Source organism: Sinocyclocheilus rhinocerous, unplaced genomic scaffold, assembly GCF_001515625.1.
Source record: "Sinocyclocheilus rhinocerous isolate Xijiao unplaced genomic scaffold, SAMN03320098_v1.1 scaffold2120, whole genome shotgun sequence".
Classification (NCBI taxonomy): Eukaryota; Metazoa; Chordata; class Actinopteri; order Cypriniformes; family Cyprinidae; genus Sinocyclocheilus; species Sinocyclocheilus rhinocerous.
In genome coordinates this window covers 334,919-355,958 of record NW_015630026.1, presented here as the reverse complement: position 1 = coordinate 355,958, position 21,040 = coordinate 334,919, and the positions used below count along the sequence as shown (strand labels likewise).

Genomic DNA, 21,040 nt, shown 5'->3' with positions numbered 1-21,040 from the left:
GCCCCCAACTGCACTGGCATATCAATTGCCTAGAGTTGTAAGCGGTGCGCCTTGCCTTGAACAGTCTCAAAGGGCGCTTACGAGGCAAGCACGTGCTGGTCCGAATGGACAACATGGCGACCGTTGCGTACATCAGCCAACAAGGTGATCTGTGCTCCCGTCGCATGTCGCAACTCGCCCGCCACCTCCTCCTTTGGAGTCGGAAGGTTCTGCGGTCACTTCGTGCCATTCACATTCCACGTCTGCTCAACCGTACTGCCGACGAGCTGTCACGAGCTACGCTCCTGGTAGAATGGAGACTTCTACTGACTCAGAGACGGGGCACCCTGTGGCACCCGCGTCCAGACCTAGCTGGAAACTTCATGTCTGGTCCCTGGACGAGACGCGGAGGTTCTTGGTGACCTACCCCAAGAGGCAGTTAACACCATCACATCAGCGAGAGCACCATCTACGAGACATGCTTACACCTTGAAGTGGAACCTGTTCGTCGAGTGGTGTTCCTCTCGAGAAGACCCCCGGAGATGCCCGATCAGGGTCGTGCTTTCCTTTTTGCAGCAAGGGTTGGCGCGAAGGCTGTCTCCCTCCACCCTTAAAGTCTATGTCGCTGCGATTGCTGCTAACCATGACCCCGTGGAAGGGAAGTCGATAGGTAAGCATGACCTGGTCATCAGGTTCCTTAGGGGGGTGAGAAGGTTAAATCCTCCCCGGCCCCCCTCCATACCTTCTTGGGACATGTCTCTGGTGCTTAAAACACTACAGCAGAGCCCATTTGAGCTTTTGCAGTCAGTTGAGCTAAAGTTTCTTTCAATGAAAACTCTGCTCCTGCTTGCACTGGCCTCCGTCAAGAGGGTAGGGGACCTGCATGCATTTTCGGTCGACGATTCGTGCCTAGAATTTGGGCCGGCTGACTCCCAGGTAATCCTGAGGCCCCGGCCCGGCTATGTGCCCAAGGTTCCCACTACTCCCTTCAGGGATCAGGCGGTGAGCCTGCAAGCGCTGCCCTTGGAGGAGGCAGACCCAGCCCTAGCTTCACTTGTCCCGTCAGAGCCTTGAGATGCTACGTAGACCGGACACAAAGCTTTAGGACCTCAGACCAGCTCTTTGTCTGTTACGGAGGCTGGGAGAAGGGGAAGGCCGTCTCTAAGCAGAGGCTTATCAGGCACAGGGTGTGCCCTTCCTGCTCAGGTTGCGAGCTCACTCTACTAGAAGTGTTGCATCCTCCTGGGCGCTGGCTCGTGGCGCTTCGCTGACAGATATTTGTAGAGCAGCGGGCTGGGCAACCCCCAACACGTTCACAAGCTATAACAGTCTTGTGGAGCAGCTATCATCCTGTGTTCTCACCTCAAATGGGTAGAGGCACTGAGAGGCCCCGGTTTAGCGTCGGCTTGCTAAAACTACTCCAGAGTGTCCGTACTGTAGACCTCATATGTAGAGGCCTAAGTGGTTCCCATATGTGTAAAGTCCACGGTATAGCCTCAGAGCCCGTGTTTCCCCGGAAGACTTCTGCCATTTCCAAGAGGGTTACAATCACCTCTATCTTCCATATGCACCTAAACGAATGTTCATATGTGTAAGTGCTTTAGGAGATCCCAATTCGTCTGTCACGACGTGACGTCTCCGTTCCCTCCTTCAAGGAACGAGGATTACATACGTAACCGAGACGTTATCTGACCAACACAAAGTATCTATGGTTGTTTGACAAAAAAGAAAAGGTTTGATAAATGATAAAAATAATTGTTTTACAGTGTAGAGTCTGGTGTTAGTATGTTGTTGTGCTAAAGACACGAACTCAAGGCACAAAATATATATTTTTATTTTGATATTTTATAAATATATTTATTCATAGTCAAAAGATGTTTGATTTAGTTTTTTATAATTGTTAAAAAATTTGCCTTTTTTTTAGGAATTTGAGTATAACTTTCTTGCCTGCATGTGAGGACGATCAAAGTAGTGATATTTTAATCATATGTGTGTGTGTGTGTGTTTTATAGTTATAATGCAGTCAGGGTTTGAAATTAACACCCGCCAAATGCGGGTAAAAATCAGCTGTGGCGGGTAACGCTGTCAAATCACTAGCCAATTTGGCAGGTTACTTTTTGTAAATCACACGAAGAGTGCCGTTTTTTCTTAAAAAATCAGCATGGTTACAAATGTGATATTTACTTTATACAACAGTTCAATAAACAATTAAGTTAATATCAAGAGACTTAAGTTTTAGACACCATATTGGCTGTTTTTAAATATCAAAAACTTTAGGAGTCAGCTGTCCACGGTAGTCCTTAAGATATCAGCACAATAACACACTCAGCAAAATATTGCCTAATTATCTTTATTGATAAAATCACAGAGAATATTGAGATATTATTTTTTGTCAATGTTGCACACCCCTAGTACTGACAAAATGATTTTTGAGATATTATTTTTTGTCAATATCGCACACCCCTAGTGCTGACAAAATGATTTGCAACAGTCGCTTTGTCTCGCCCAGTGTAGACAGCATCAAACTGTTGGTGTATTTCTGTTTTTTCTTTTTTTGGCTAGTAGACGTTATGAATGGCCGGTAACTTAAAAATGTAGTAGCCAAATTGGCTGGTGAGTGAAAAAGTTAATTTCAATCCCTGAATGCAGTTAAATAATTTTGATATTTTATTTTGATATTATATAAATATAATGTTTATTATATTTATAGCAAATGCAGATTTAGTTGAGTTTTTATTTTTTTGTTTTATTTTGATATTTATATACATATTAATACTATATTTATTTATATTGTTTATGGATTTATATAATATTTATATTTGTATTATTTATATATTATTATTTATATCATATTTATTCATATATTAATTCATTGTTAACTAAAACTGAAACTATTTTTTGAAACTTAAAAATCTTTTAATTGAAATAAAGCTAAAATAAAATATAAATGAAATACATCAACTTAAAAAACTTAAACGAATCGGACATTTTGCTGTGGCAACTAAATGAACTAAAATGCATTTTACCAAAATAAAAGTACATTTGAAAACAAATGAAAGTGTGTGTGTGTATATATATATATATATATATATATCCTGTATTTTTGACTTGGCTTCCAGATACCCCTACTGTTCGTATGAAGTCTGATCCTTTGTATGTGAACTTGGGAGACACAGCTGACTTACTGTGTGTCGCTGATGCCAACCCCATCACCTACAGTATGTTTTCCTGGAAGTGTATGGTGAGCGATGTCCTTGTCATTCCTGTTTTGCTTTCAGCCTCGTTTCTCTTTTGCTTATTCTCATCCTTTTCCCACTATATGGTCCTTTGTTAGCTCAGCTCGCTCGCTATCTCTCTTTTTATCACCTCTATTTATCTCTCGCATCGCTCCTCTTTGTCTCTAACTCCCTCTTTCTCTCCGACTTCTCTTTTCCCACCATGTGTCACAGCTACTCTGTAACAGAGGTGCTATATTTCACCCTTCTAACTACGACAATGTCTCACCTTTATGCTTAATACTTCTGGCCTAAATGGAGAAAAATAGCTTTCATTAAAGCCGCCTTTCCAAAGGCCACATTTCTCAGTGTTAGCCACAATTGGGGCCGTTTCCGACTATTTCAGTGTCTATAGTGGCCCGCGTTCTTAGTCAGTGTCTGTGATATTTCAAGCCATCCTCTTTTTCTGTCTGGTTTTATGTGCAGGTATGGGAAAATTGATGTTGGTGTGAAGTCATTACCATCTTTTGGCTTTTTCTAACTTTTTTGTTAGTGAGTTTGTGGCTTTTCTACAGGGGTGTGTGTGTGTGTGTGTGTTTTATATATAGGGTGAAGGGGACGTGGATGATCTGGGAGATGAGTGAAGATGAAGGCACTGGTTTGTTAACTATATATGAGGTGACCCGTAACCGGGCAGGTGTTTACCAATGTACAGCAGACAATGGTATATCGCCTCCTGGCAGCGTGGAAGGACAGCTCATCGTACGCTGTGAGTTCTGCTAGTCACACTATATTGCATAACTGTGTCTGGACTTTTCTTTTGAGAATGATGAAAGTGTGTCCTGCAAGTGTCAAGCTTCAAAAACAACCATAAAAGTAAAATAGAAGTAGTCCATATTACCAGTAATATAATTGTCAACAAAAAATGATTATTGATGAAAATGGTGGTTAACAAAGGGTTTTTAATTTAATTTGTGTTTAATGATAAAACATGTTTAAATTAATACATGAACTGTTGGAATACTTTTTTTTTGCACTTTTGCACTTTCTCATCAACTAAATTGAATGACAAAATTATTTTGTAAAAACTACAGAATTTTTTTTACAGTGTAATTTTAGATCATTATGAGTGAAACTGATTAAAAAATAATGAATATAAATACTGACTAAATTGTAAGGATGTTTTTGTGAAGATTAAAACAAAAACTGTTTAAAGATTAGCACTGCATATTACTTTTATGCTATATTACTCTTTTGAAGCCATTGCAGACTGCAATTGTATTCAGTATTAACTTATAGTATTAACTTAACTCAAAAATATTGCAAAAAAAATAAACACTACCATTCAAAAGTATGAGGTTAGTACATTTCTTAAAAGAAATTTGTACTTTCATTCAGCAAGGAAGCATTCAGTTCAATTTGTTATAATGTTACAAAAAAATCTATTTCAAATAAATGCTGTATGTTTGAACTTTTTATTCATCAAAGAATCCTACAAAAATGTATCACAGTTTCCACAAAAATATCAAGCAGTTTTGATAATAATAATATTCTAGAGCAGCAAATCAGCATATTAGAATGATTTCTGAAGGATCATGTGACACTGAAGACTTACGTAACAATTGATAACATTTCAGTTTTGCATCACGGGAATAATGACATTTTAAAATATACTAATATAGAAAACTGTTATTTTAAATTGAAATAGTATTCCACAGTGTTACAGTTTTCACTGTATTTTTACCAAGCGGCAACCTCCCGCTCTCTCTAGTGAAGCCAACACGGAAGTGACTTAAACTGTAATTCGTCAACTGGCCGCTAGAGGCTGGCTGGAAAAGGGAGTCAATCCCATAGACTCCCCATGTTAAAATGCCCAACTTTACAGCAGAAAAAAACATGTTTACAGCCTGGTTAAAAAAATTATTTTGGTCTATATAGCTAATTTTGCCCTTCATGACAACTGTGAGGGGGGTGAATTTTTTTAATAACTCATCCGTTTAAACTACATTAAGCCTTAAAGTTCTGCATAATTAAGGGCGTGGCCACTTGAGTGACAGGTGGATTGCCGCTGCTGTCACCCCCGTCGAGCTAGGTGGGCGTGGTTTCAGCAACCAGCTCCCGCCTCTTTGCCCATTTTTGATTATCTGGGAGTGACGCGCTGGCAAGATGGCGACGGCCGGCGCCGCCTACTTTAGGCTTCAAAAACGCTCTTCGGAAACTTACGGGTGACATCACGGACACTACGTCCATGTTTTTATACAGTCTATGATTTTTACTCAAACTTTTAAAGGGGAGATAACACACAGTTTCACCCAATCTCAGCGGTAAATCTCCATCACGTGCGTGCTTTCACATTGAGCAGCATTAACTACACAGAGCCGTTGTTCACTGACGAGCTGCGCAAAACCACGTTCATATTCGCGCGATTTTTTGCGCAGCTCGTCAGTGAACAACGCTTCACTGCGTTGTGAATTCAATGCTTAGCATGAGAATCCGACTCTTTAACCGTGTAAACCACTCTGAATGCATGAAACAGCATTGTACCCCCCCTTTAAAAATACAAACCAAAAAAATAACTTTTACCGACCTTAAATGTTTGAGCAGTAAATACTATATTCAATAAATCTGTGCTAATGATAAGGGATCTGGTCTGAGCAAGGGTTTGTTTAATTGTTAATGAGTACTGGTCTTCAAAGCGCTTGTTCCATGTTCCTGCAGTTGCTCCAGAGCTTCAGAAGGGGCCGCAGTGGAGGAAGGTGGCCAGCCGAGGGGGACGGCAGCAATGATGCAAATGTGGTTTGTCAGGCACAAGGTGTTCCTCGTGTCCACTTCATCTGGGCAAAAAATGGATTTCCTTTAGACCTCGGCAACCCCAGGTGATCCGCTCCTGTCTTTTGTTGCTTCTTCCAGCATGGGTTATCATGCTATGCTGTCTTTAGCTTGTTGAAGCTATGTCCATTTGGAAATGTCCTACAGTATATAAAAACAATGTCTTCATACACTTCTAAAAAAGATAACTAACTATGGAGTTATAATTTGGTTATAACTTGCTTAAGTAGAAATCAACAAGCAGTTCCCATTTAGATAGCTCTATAAACATTGTGTGTGTTTTTCAAGTTGGGAGTTGTTCTGCATGTGCAACCATGATCTCGTACTCGTGTGTGTGTGTGTGTGTGTGTGTGTATGGAATGTGTAATGACTGTGTTTAAAATGTAAGTATGTGTGCATGTGTTTGTTTCATGTGTTTTAGAGCTTGTAATGATGGTGTTTGCTAGTGCTTGCAAGACACTATTATATTATTGATACTCCTTAAATATTCTGTTTTTATTCTTCTCCACATTTTTTTCAAATTGATTTGGTTTTAACCACTTGACAAAGATTATTGTCATACATTTGTTTTATGGTTAATTTCAGGCTTTTTTAGATGCTATCCATTCATTTTATGTATATTTATATCGATCAGTATCTAAATAAATACATATATTTAAAAATGTTAAGACATTTAAGATTAATGTTTATTCAATTCAATTAAATAAAAAAGGTTTGGATTTTTTAAAATGTTTTTAAAGAAGTCTCTTTTGCTCACCAAGGCTGCATTTATTTGATCAAAAATACAGTGAAAACAGCAAAATTGTGAAGTACTGTTACAATTTAAAGGGGTCATATGATGCTGCTAAAAAAGAACATTATTTTGTGTATTTGTTGTAATGAAATGTGTTTATGTGGTTTAAGGTTCAAAAAACACATTTTCCACATACTGTACATTATTGTTTCTCCTCTATGCCCCGCCTTTCTGAAACACGTCGATTTTTACAAAGCTCATCGGTCTGAAAAACGAGGTGTGCTCTGATTGGCCAGCTATCCAGTGCGTTGTGATTAGCCGAATACCTCAAGTGTGTGACGGAAATGTTACACCCATATTGTGATCCCGTGTCCCGGCGCGATGAGGCAAAAACAATAAAACCTATTATAAACGAGGCATTTGTTGCATCCAGTGGGGACATAATTACAGATTATAATGACTTATACTGTCTTTTAACGCGTTGCGTTGCATCGCGCCGCGTAAACATAAAACCAGCGGCGCCAGCAACAATACTACAGCAAGAATCAAAGTTATGCGTTCTTTCTTTGCGTATATATTTGGGCGGTGTTATGCAAATTTTCCCACACAGTGACGTAGACATGTGTGGGCGTGTTTAAACGAGGCGTTTTAAGAGGGCGTGGACGAGTCTAAACTTTTATTAAGAATATATCTTTGGGTTTGAGACTTTAGTCTTTGCAACTTTAGGGATCTTATCTATTCACGAACAGTTTGTAACACTTCAAGGAGAAAGGAAAACTTGAAATCGCATCATATGACCCCTTTAAAATAACTGTTTTCCATTTTAATATATTTATTTTAATGTAATATATTCTTGTAATTCAAAGCTAAATTTTCATCAGTCTCCAGTGTCACATTATCCTTCAGAAATCATTCTAAGATGCTGATTTGGTGCTTAAGTAACATTTCTTATTATTATCAACGTTGAAAACATCTTTGATGCTTAACAGCATAGAAACATTTGTAACAATGTCAATGTCTTTACTTTTGCTCAATTGAATGCATCCTTGCTAAATAATTAATGCATGAAATATTCATTTCTTTTTCCAACCCCAAACTTATATAACCGTTTCCGCAATAATATTAAGCATCAAGATTAATATGAAGAGATTTTAATATTAAAATCTAATTTGCCTTTTCTTTATAACTCTCTATACAGGATTTGTAGCTTTTGCTGCCTTGCAGGATTTTCAATTGTTTTAGGAAATGCATAGCCGTTTTGGTTGTGTATTAGTCCTGAATATCACGTATTATTGTTTATGTGACCTTATCTTACAGGTATGAGGAGAAGATGGAGGTGACGGGGACCGTCCACACCAGCGTTCTGACCGTCATATACGTGAGCGCAGCTCTGGACTACGCCGTTTTCACCTGCACCGTCCACAACAGCATGAGAGAGGACTCTCTAGACATCCAGCTCCTCAGCACCAGTATGTACAAACAGGAAGTGAGCCTTTCAATTTCAAGCTTGAACGGTCAGCTTCGCCTGACTGGTCAGGTCACCTTCTCTTGACCCCTATTGAAAGGTGATTGTGAATTAGCATAAATGTATGAATAAATAATAACGTAATAAATGAAAACAAACAGACACAAACGTCTGGGTGTCGCATTTCTTATCGCCAACTCATAAGCGCACACAAAGAAGATGAGCAGAGCCATGAAAGAGATTTCTGCTCACCAATGAGATTTTGTTTTTCTCGACCTGAGCAGCAATTGGGATATTAATTATTCAGTTGTGGTAATCAACGTCCGCTCTTTTTCAGACTGTCCCTTAATTTACAGAACAATAGGGTCGAACGATCTGTGTACCTCTTGCTCACAGTGCAGTTCCCTTTGCCTCTTTGTAATACTAATGATGTTACTTTTTTACGTTGCACACAAAAATTGTGTTAACTTACTTACATTGGAGATTTGCACCAAAGTTATTATAAAAAAAAGTTTTAATTGTAAATAGTTCCTTTGTGTAGTATTCCTTTTCTGATTCTGATTTCTGATTCTCTGATTCTGAACTATAATTACTAATATATGTATATAATATACTAATATATAATATAATTTTAGATAGATAGATAGATAGATAGATAGAAAGACATACTGCATTTTTAACATTTATAAATATATATTAATATATATAATTTCATAATAAGCACTGAAAATAAATATGAATAAATATTATATAAATACATATGAAACTATATAAGAAATATATTTACGGTATATATTCACGGCTGTGTTATGAACATGCAAAACTGTATCGCACGCGTGCTACAGTGGTAAATTTATTAATCGCACAGACCAGTTATTTCGTAGCACGTGCAACATATATGTCGCACTGTACAGCCCTGTTGATGCGCTGACGCCAGCCTCAGTCCACTCCTTGTGAAGCTCCTCCAAATTCTTGCTGGTGCACCTTTTCCTACCACACTTTTTCCTTCCACTCAACTTTCTATGAATATGCTTGGATACAGCACTCTGTAAACAACCACCTTCTTTAGCAATAACATTTTGTGCTTACCCTCCTTGTGGATGACTGTCTTCTGGACATCTGTCAAGTCAGCAGTCTTCCCCATGATTGTGTAGCCTACTGACCCAGACTGAGAGAAAGCCTTGACATATTTCACTCTATGTGTAATGAATCTATATAATATATGGGTTTCACTTTCTGAAATGAGTGACAAAAAATATTGACCTTTTTCATGATATTCAAATTTTTTGAGATGTGTGTATATAGACACACGCACACACACACACCTGTTTTCCAGTACATTGGCTTGCTCCATAGACCATAGCTCCATATGCATTATTAATGCATAACTGTAAATGCTGAGGTTTTTTTGTGTGTTTTATAAATTGAGAGTTGAGTTGAAATGATTTGCTTTTGTAACAGATACACTTGTATTGAACCCGGAATAATACTTTAATTCTCTCTTTCCTGCAATAAACTTGAATGTTTTCCTCTGTTGCCAGCTCTCTGCTGTGCTGTTGCTTTCTCTCTCTTTCTCTGAGGTCCGTGGAATCGACTCGGGCAGACACGTTTAATGTTTATCATAAAAACCATGAAATACAATCCAATATCCGCCTCTTTTTGTCCACACCTCCTTCTCTGTTTTTACTGCCGCGAATATTCATAATTAATCTGACACAGTGATAATAAATTTTATGTGCTTCTTATCATCAGTCGACCGGGGAAGGGAATGGTGCAGATTTTTGCTCCCTGCTTTGCAATTTTGGATTGACCCCTTCACCCTCTCCCAGTAGAGCCAACAAGATAATTAAGCAGTTTCACAGTGAAGTGTATTATTGACACACATATTTCTTTCTGACTGTACAGTAGCCTGTTAATTTCTTTCTTGTTGTATCTCTCTGTCTCTCTGCCCCTCTTAAATAAACATTCTCTGAGCAATGCAATAAGATTTAGGCAGTAGTTGTATTTTTAATGAGCTTGTGTTCTCTCTGTTTCTCTCTCTGTCTGTCTCAGACCACCCCGATCCCCCATCAGACCTGAAGCTGCTCCGTGTCGACCATAACTCTGTAACTCTGGAATGGATGCCCGGATTTGATGGTGGTTTGACACAAAACTTCCGTGTCAGGTGAAGTTGTCATAAATGCCGCTGTGAGGTGTCTAGAACATGTGGAGTGTGTTGTGGATATGTTTTATCTCTCAGTCTCTAGTGTGTCACAACACTGCACACATTTCAGTTGGCTGATGTATAAACATTTTTATCTAGGTCCATGGCACTGTAATTCCCGTATGATTCCCTGATAGGAAAGGCAGGTTTATTTTTTATATCTCAGTTCATTCAGTAATTCAGTCCTGTCTGGTCCAGAAGTTTGAGACTTCATGATGAAATTGAAAATAAAATAAAATAAAATTTTTAATCTAATATAAAATCTTGCAAATTTAAATTGAAAACAAAAATAACAAAACATTAACAAAAAAGTTATGTAAAATGAATAAGAAATATTTGCATTTGTGCACTAAAGGTGAAAACCTTGAATGCAGAATCCTCAATATTTCTTGTAAAAGATTAATTTTAGATTATTCTCAAATTATGCTGATAACGTGATCATCATGTTTTACACAAACTTGTGGAATTCATGCAGTTCCAGTTCTGCTGTCATTACAACAAAAGCCTGACAAACCAGATATTATAAATTCTGAAATTCCTGTTAATATTAAATTAAACTTTTTATGCTAATTACTTGGTGATAAAATAAATTTTTTATAAAACGGATAGTTCCGGTCCTTGATTCTGATTGGCTGAGCCACGCTCGAAGCTGTTGTAAATTACTCTACAAACATACACCTTTTGTTTATGTTTGTCTGTTGCTTGGCAACCACTTTGTTGCAACCACAACTGATTCTGATGAACTACATTGTTTGTTGGAAGAATACTGTTTTTATTAATTTCATTTACACTTTATTTGCTCTGTTTGATTTTGTGAAACCTTACTACGTATATGGAATAACCGTTTTATAAAAGCAATAAGCCCTGTGAAGCCGTGGTTTACAGTGGCTTCGCGTCGTGCCTAACAACGCCCCTTAGCTGTTATAAATTCACTGTAAACCACGGCTTCTTGGGGCTTATTGCTTTAATAATGGTATATTCTGTATTTAAGTACAAAAATAAGAGCCGTTTCATTAGTGACCCCATTGCGTGAAAGTGACATTTAAAATGATTTAAGATCCTAAAAAATGAATAAGGACAAAAATTAATAATAAAAATCAAAAGGACATACATTGAAATTAAAGTAGTTTTAAGTACATCATTTTTTAAATTTCTATACATTTTTAATTCAACTTTTCGTTCAGATTTTTATGTCACAAATTTGGTAATACAAAAACGTATTAAAGTAGAAAAACAGAGGCATTTCTATTATATCTCAGACTTTTAGACCCAACTGTATGAAAGTCAAGTGTTATTTAAGAACACAAAATGAATAAAGAATTAAAGGAAACACAAGTTTAATGTAGAAATGTATAAAAATGAATGTATAATGTATATAAACATTAGCATCTGTTTGATTGACAGGTACCAGTGGGCGGGATCAGCGAGTTTCATGTATGTGGATGTGTTTCCTCCGACAGCCACTGTTTATACAGTCACGGGCCTCAACCCTTCCACTACCTACAACTTTTCGGTCAACGCTATCAGTACAATGGGAGAGAGCAGCTATGCAGACAACAACAAAATACTGACGGTCACCACTGCTGGTATATTCAGCTCAGCCTGTCTAATAAAGCTTACGACACATAAACTAAATCATTCATCATTCGGTTTCCGACCACGGTGGTTTACTTGTAGATTTAGACACCGGCTTTACTTTCCACTGATTTGATGAGCCATTCATCAATCCCACCAATCACATCTCATTTGTAAGGCAAAGATCACGGCTGAGCCTCATGCAAATAAGCCGAATGGCTGAACGTCTACACCAATCAGTGCACCGGTGTGTTTTCTGAATGCATATTTCAGTCTGCGTTTTGCCGGGTTTGCGAGCGAGAGGGAGAAAAATCGAGCGATTGAGGGAGAGAGACAGAAAACGAAACCATGTGATGTATGATAAATGATGATAAGCTACATTCCCTCTGCAAACATAATGAATTCTGCAATTGTAATGTCATAGCATTTGATTTGCAAAACAAATTAGTCATGAGCACAGGCAGCTGACGGAAGTATGGAAAACACAACATGGCTCTGCCACAGAGTTCACTGATAGCAGAACTGACAAACCTTACTTATTTAACATTTATCAGCTATTTAAAGCCAACTCTGTCATATTTTGATCACTGCCGTGTCATAAGGAAGACATTTTTCTCTCTTCCATGGAGATCAAAATCAGATATTTTAAGAGTGTCCTTTTCATACAACAAAAAACCATACAGTGACCAATGACTGTCAAGGTCCAAAAAAGCAACATGAATGTCATACAACAGCAAAATTAATCTTACATTTTTTGTTAACTTAAAATATCTTATTTGCATTTAGGCAAACGAACATGGTGGAATGTATTATATTATTGTCGTATTTTTTTCATTTATGCTACCATTCAGACTGTGGGGTCAGTGAGATATTATTTGTTTATTTTTTAAATGTTTTTGAAAGAAGTCTTTTAATTTATTTGATTAAAAGTGCAGTAAAAATGGAAATATTATTACAATTTAAAAGAACTATTTTCTATTTGAATATATTTAAAAATGCAATTTATTGCTGTAATGGCAAAGCGGAATTTTCAGCATCATTACTCCAGTCTTCAGTGTCACATTATCCTTCAGAAATCATTCTAATATGCTGAATTGGAAACATTTCTTATTATTATAAATGTTGAAAACATTTGTGCTGCTTAATAGTTTTGTGCTGCATTTTTTTTCAGGATGCTTTGATAAATAGAAAGTTCAAAAGAACAGCATTTATTTAAAATTGTCTTTACTGTCACTTTTGATCAAATTAATGTATTCTTATGTAATAAAAATATTGTTTTCTTTCAAAAAAAAAATCTTACTGACCCCAAACTTTTTAACAGTAGTGTACATTATAGTAAAGTACTGTTAGCAGTTCTGCTGTGGCTTTATAGGTAATATTTTTGTTGGCAAAACTGAGCCAAAACAGACAATATTCTGTTTAAAATATAAAACAATATAAATGTTTTATTTACTGAACTGTTGTATAAAATCATCGCTTATCATGTGATATAAATATGAGACAGAAACTCGTACAGGAGCATTTTTGCCCCAATATCTTGAATTTTAGGGCATAACTGCATTTATGGGTGCAGTAAAAATGGAAATATTATTACAATTTAAAAGAACTATTTTCTATTTGAATATATTTAAAAATGCAATTTATTGCTGTAATGGCAAAGCGGAATTTTCAGCATCATTACTCCAGTCTTCAGTGTCACATTATCCTTCAGAAATCATTCTAATATGCTGAATTGGAAACATTTCTTATTATTATAAATGTTGAAAACATTTGTGCTGCTTAATAGTTTTGTGCTGCATTTTTTTTCAGGATGCTTTGATAAATAGAAAGTTCAAAAGAACAGCATTTATTTAAAATTGTCTTTACTGTCACTTTTGATCAAATTAATGTATTCTTATGTAATAAAAATATTGTTTTCTTTCAAAAAAAAAATCTTACTGACCCCAAACTTTTTAACAGTAGTGTACATTATAGTAAAGTACTGTTAGCAGTTCTGCTGTGGCTTTATAGGTAATATTTTTGTTGGCAAAACTGAGCCAAAACAGACAATATTCTGTTTAAAATATAAAACAATATAAATGTTTTGTTTACTGAACTGTTGTATAAAATCATCGCTTATCATGTGATATAAATATGAGACAGAAACTCGTACAGGAGCATTTTTGCCCCAATATCTTGAATTTTAGGGCATAACTGCATTTATGGAGTTGTTGCCCTGCATCATATTTGTCAACAGTCAACTGTATGAAACTGTAAAATGATGTACAGGCCTGGGGGCGGGGTCAGTGCGTTAACTGCGATAAAATATTTTAGTCGCATTATTTTTTCATAACTAATTAATTAACACGTTAAACTGACAGCCCTAATATATATATATATATATATATATATATGTGTGTGTGTGTGTGTGTGTATAATAGTAGTAATAATAATAATGATATAATAAAGTGCATCTTTAAATTTGAATATACATTAAAGTTTTGTGTCCTTTTTGAAAGCTTCACTGTAATTGCATGCAAATTTCAAAGCATTTTTGTCTGAACTTTCCCTTTAAGGATGAATAACAACTAGTCGAACAATTCAGTTTGCACAGTCCTCACTAAAACCCCAATAAAACCATAAATCCTCAATTCCGTTTGAACACACAGCATATGGCTTTGCTTGAGCAGCATTCGACAATAACTAGACTATGAAAAGCACGAGACGTTTTTTGCAGGTCCATGCGCTGCTTTCCGCAATCACCTTATTTCAATTCACTCCAGTCGAGTAGAAGCCACATGTAATTTAATGCAAATGAAAACAGGGACGTGAAAGTACAGTCCATTCAAGTGCCTCGTTTTCGTTTGTGTCACATTAAATATGCCATTTACTCTGACTAAAGTCTTTACACATCACAATGGGGCTTTTCAGGCTAGACTAAGTCTATAATGTTTGATTTTACACATTGGTACCTCTGTGCTTTCAGTGGAATTCATTATTTTCCTTTCGACTATATTTTCAGTCCACTCTAATGGACTCTAATGGCTATACGTAGTACTAGTAGTGTTGTTGATGCAAAGTGTTTTTAAATGCATAAATCAATTTCAGTTTTTGAATTTTCTGATCATAGACTCACGGTCAGAGCAGAACAAAGCGACTGCACTCTGTAACCTCTGCATTGAGTGATTTACCTTCTCTCTCTCTCTTTCTCTCAGATGCGGAGGAAGCAGATGACGGGGTCTCCCCAGCAGACCAGGACTCGGCTCTTGCAGGTGCTGCATTTCTTCCTCCAGCTTACTGCAGCTGCTATTTATCAAATGTAGAAAAGGCCTGACACCCCAGAATTCAGATCAATTTCTCAGCTCGTACTTCAGTTTCCGTGGCCTTTACCGGCCTGTTTCGTGTGCTTTCATAAAGCCTTGGGGCTCGATGTTTTCCCCGCTGCGTGCGTTTGGTGCAGTTTTGCTCAGGCTATAATCCTGAACGCTTTGGTGCTGTTTAATGGGACACCGTGGCAGTTATTGACCCTTGAATCGGGATACAAAATAAACTGACATTAGCTTGCGGCGAATTCGAGGTCCGTCAAATACTGCTTTGCATTTTGATTGGGTTTGTGTAGAAAAGATTCATTAGGGTTTTCAATTTCCTCGGATAGTTCCTATGTCATCAGTTTGATTTGGGAATGATACACTGTGTGAGGCAGTTTTTTCTGCGAGAGATTCATCAATGTCTTTTGTCTGTGTGAATAAACTAGTTCTTGCGGCGTTGGAGGTATTTTCACGCGGCGAGGCATGACTCGAGCGTGTCAAATCTGTGCCAATCACACGCTCTCTTCTACAAAACTGTGACATATGGTATAGCAAATCCAACAGGACAGTGATGCATAGTTGTGCAAATTCAACCCAAGACAGATTTCAGCATCATGAACATATATATGTGTGAGTTTCAGCACAGCTGCCATTAATATATCTTGTGCCCAAAAACTATTTGAACGCTTAAGTCATGCTTGAAAATGTCAGTGTCATTGCGTTGGATGACAAAATATCTCCCCAAGAAGCAAACAAATGATTCTAGAACTTTTCTCTAACTAACTCAAACTTACAGGATTTTGAGCTGTTTTTGAAAATACCTTTAAGCAACTGGTGCCATGCTGATTTTGAATGGACGTATTAAGTTTCTTTATAAGACTTTTCCACTAAAGCACTATGGAGTTGGTAAACAATTACAATTAAAAATAAATAGAAGTTACAATTAACTTCAATAAAATTTGGCTCCAGTTTATTATTATTGTTTTGTATTAAAATGTTTAAATTATTATTGGCTTTAGTTACACTATATTTAGTGTTAGACCAATGAAAAGTATTGTGTAAAAAAGTTGTTACCATTATAAATAAATAAATACAAATGTATTCAATAATAATACAAATGTTTAATAATGATTAATTTTAAAATGTATGTAATTGGCTTTATTTACACTATTGTTAGACAAATGAGAAGTATTGTGGAAAAGTTTTTAACATTAATAATAATAATAATAATACATTTTATAAAAATAATAACATGTTTAATAATAATAATAATAATACATTTTATACAAAATAATAACATGTTTAATAATAATAATAATAATAATAATACATTTTATAAAAAGTATAAAATGTTTAGTAATAATAATAATAACAATATTCAGTAGTCAGTATAATCTAAGAGAAATGTATATGTTTAAAAAAGTAAGGGCAAGAACTAATGCAAAAATTAGGTGTATATCTGTCAAAGAGGTAAATCTATGGAATAAATGTAAGTTCAGTAGTTCATTTCTTCTATAGACGTTATATGAGGAAAAACACAGATTTGTTCTTAGTGTCCAAATACTTTTGGGGTTCACTGACTGAATATTGCTTCAATAAAACGCTCTTTTCAGACGCATTATGTAGTTTTTATTCACAGCTCTTGTTCCTCAACAGGTCGCGGTCTTCCTGTCTATGTGGTGGTGATCCTGGCTGTGGGCGGCCTTCTGTTGTTCCTAAATCCTCTGAGTTGCTTTCTATTGGCTAAATGGAAAAGAGGGCGGAGCCTGAAAGGTAAATGGCAGTGCAACTCCTCAGCGTGTCACCGTTTCTACTTTGCGCTGTTAGACAGCGTGTCCTAGACTGGTCGACTCGCAGCGACAGCACGCAGCGCAAAAGGGATGAACTGTCTGAATCCTAATATGACTTCTCACTTTTAAATCCATCTCTCTCTTTCCCTCTTATCTCGCTCGCTGCCTCCTCAGCCATCTGCATCATCCCGCCATCTCTCCTTTCCCCGGCAGCTGTCACTTCCTCCCTTCGTCTCTCCCCTTATCTCGCCCCTTTCCCTTTCGTCCTCTGTCATTCTCTCTCTCACTCACCCCATCTGTCTTTTTTTCGCCTCGCCCCTTCCTTCAAACTGTCAGGTGTCTTGTCTCTCCCCTCTCATCTCTCGCTCCCGTTTTTTTTATTTTCCTCTCTATTCATGAACCTGTCGTCCTCGATCCTCTCGCTTTCAATTTGAACGGCCCTTTTTATCAGTTTATTAAAGCTACTGTCACAACACAATTTGTAGGGAGGAACCAATAATTGAAATGGCATATGATGAATGTTTCGTACACAAACAATCTCGTGTTCTGTCTGTCTGACGTTCTGGACACCTTTCATTTCCGTCATGCTCTCCTTCCTGTGACCTTTGCCCTGTAACACCCCACTCTCCTTTGGTTTTTTGCCCTCAGAGGACACCAGGACCATTTCACAGGAGACCAAAAGCCAGGAGCAGAGGTGAGTCATGTTAGCGCTCTGAATCAAAGCCCGCTCACTTCTGTGTAAACCCTGAAGAAAACAAGATTGCTGCTAAAAATGTGAGTGCAGTGATGCTTGGTTTGCTAGGTGCCATAAAGTTTAATACTTGGTTAGAGATTTGAACAAACTCCTGTGCTTTAATATGAGCAGTAGTAATGGTGATGTGAGCCGCACTAACAAGCAAGACCAGCATGCTGCGATGGCTGGAAGGCATTCTGAACAACTTCTGCCTGTCTGGATGAAGCCTTTCAGCTTCCAGTAGCTATGGAAGCCCTCAAGACGGCATATAGAAACGCTGCTTAGCTTGCATCTCCATAAATAGACTCCAGAGAAGTACAGAGTGTTCGATTCACCAGCCTACAGGTGACAGAGTCACGAGCAACCAAAAAAGAAAAAACAGCAGAATAGACAGAAGTCTTGGAGTTTTAGTAGGATATTACAAAGAGAAACCGAAGCCTGAAGTGTAAATTGAACTTTAAAATTAACATAAAATAGCATGGACAGAGTATTTTACTGTTGTAAAATGACCCAGAATATTCAATTAGGGAAAAAGTAGAAAAGCATTAAATAAATATATTTTGATTAATTAATTTCTTAAATGTGTGCATTGTTAAAACATAAAATATTGATTTGTGTTGAGGCATGAAATCTAATATGCAATACTGAGTCATTCACTATGTATATAATAATATTTAAAAGTTAGTTATAAACGTATATATTTTGTATATGTGCGTGTATACACTATACATCACAACATATATTATCTATATGTTATAAATATATAATATTATATATTTATTAATAATATTAAATTAGTAGAAAGTACAACAGAAATAGTAAATTATTTATTTAAATTATATGTTATTAGTATTATTTATATAAATATATTTAATATATGATTAAGTGGGAATATATAAAATGCATTAGGAAAGTTATTCAGATATTCAGATGCTGTAATGTAAACTTTAAGGCTTATTATAATGCACTTTCAATTTTCTGGACATCTGAATTTATTGGCTGCTCCTCAGAAATTCCTCCCTGCTTGCAGAAGTTCTGCTTTCTCGTCATGTTTTCTAACTTGCAGGTGTGATGTGATGTTTCTGCAGGTCCACGGCGAGCGGCTCAACCCGCTATGCGAGCAGAGAGCTTATCAATGCCTCGGCACAGCGAACGCTCCTCATCGACAGCAGCTCCGAGCCTGACAGCAGCGTCTATGAGAGCTACGGACAGGTATTATCACTGGACACTCACAGTTCAGCCTTTCCTCTTTCTTTTTTTTTTTTACACAGGGAAGCTGGAAAAGGCTGTTCTAGCAAAACATTCAGATAAAAATACTTGAAAGCAACATTTCCTGTCTTGTACATCACACCTGAATTCACAAACAATGTTTATTGCTACTGAAGATGTCCTTTTTCCTCAATTCCTCAATAGCAGGAGAGTACTCTACCCAACTGAGGTCTACAGTCCTGCCCTGTTTACTCACCCGGATGGCCCTGAGGATCATGGTGAGACTAAGTCTAATGTTCTTATACACTTAAGAGGGATATTAAAGCTGAACTTTCACATTTTTAGGTTCAGATCTTGCCTCCCCCTAATAACTTTCTGGCAATTTAGCAAAAAAGTTAGTGTTTTTGGCCCATCGTTATAAATATATAATATTATATATTTATTAATAATATTAAATTAGTAGAAAGTACAACAGAAATAGTAAATTATTTATTTAAATTATATGTTATTAGTATTATTTATATAAATATATTTAATATATGATTAAGTGGGAATATATAAAATGCATTAGGAAAGTTATTCAGATATTCAGATGCTGTAATGTAAACTTTAAGGCTTATTATAATGCACTTTCAATTTTCTGGACATCTGAATTTATTGGCTGCTCCTCAGAAATTCCTCCCTGCTTGCAGAAGTTCTGCTTTCTCGTCATGTTTTCTAACTTGCAGGTGTGATGTGATGTTTCTGCAGGTCCACGGCGAGCGGCTCAACCCGCTATGCGAGCAGAGAGCTTATCAATGCCTCGGCACAGCGAACGCTCCTCATCGACAGCAGCTCCGAGCCTGACAGCAGCGTCTATGAGAGCTACGGACAGGTATTATCACTGGACACTCACAGTTCAGCCTTTCCTCTTTCTTTTTTTTTTTTACACAGGGAAGCTGGAAAAGGCTGTTCTAGCAAAACATTCAGATAAAAATACTTGAAAGCAACATTTCCTGTCTTGTATTGGAAAACATCACACCTGAATTCACAAACAATGTTTATTGCTACTGAAGATGTCCTTTTTCCTCAATAGCAGGAGAGTACTCGTTATTACTACCCAACTGAGGTCTACAGTCCTGCCCTGTTTACTCACCCGGAAGGCCCTGAGGATCATGGTGAGACTAAGTCTAATGTTCTTATACACTTAAGAGGGATATTAAAGCTGAACTTTCACATTTTTAGGTTCAGATCTTGCCTCCCCCTAATAACTTTCTGGCAATTTAGCAAAAAAGTTAGTGTTTTTGGCCCATCGTTAAACAGTTGCTAGAGTGTTATGGGCAGCATTGGGCGTAACACATTACAAGTAACGTGAGTTATGTAATCAGATTACTTTTTTTCAAGTAACTAGTAAAGTAATGCATTACTTTTAAATTTACAATGAAATATCTGAGTTACTTTTTCAAATACAATTTCCCATTTATTCACTGACATCGCTCCTGTCCCTGTGTTGAGAGAAATTGGGAGTGAGGTGCAGACGAAGAGGCACTTCCTTCAGATGGAGGCTTATTAGGGCGCTTTCACGCCTGGCCTGTTGTTTCGGAACCTGGCACGTTTCCCCCCTTAGCTCAGTTCATTTGGGCATATGTGAACATGGCAATCGCGCTCGGATCCGCGCCAAAACAATCGGTCCGAGATCGCCTGAACGAGGTGGTCTCGGCTCGATTGAAAACGAACTCTGGAGCGGTTCGGTTGTAGTGAGAAAGCAATCCGATCCAACAGACCAACGGACCAGGCTATATCACAATTTATGATGGGTAATTACGTAAGTTCCGTGAAAAGCATTATCTTTGTTATTTTGCTAATACCTCAAAATGAACCTGTGAATGTCTGTGGGTGAGCACGTCTTTGCCATTCAAAAATCAAAGCGCACTTTTTTTATTTTATAATGCTGTCTTATTGCTCTTCTTTGTAGTAGGTGCATTTTAAAAATGTTTTCCCAATCAATCCTGGACTCCTGCTCAAAATGATAAATTATTATAA

At 37.1% G+C, this 21,040-nt stretch overlaps 1 pseudogene; it reads left to right on the top strand.

The window, feature by feature from the left end:
* LOC107739782 (nephrin-like) overlaps positions 1 to 21,040 on the top strand; it is an 81,170-nt pseudogene that overhangs the window by 52,410 nt on the left and 7,720 nt on the right.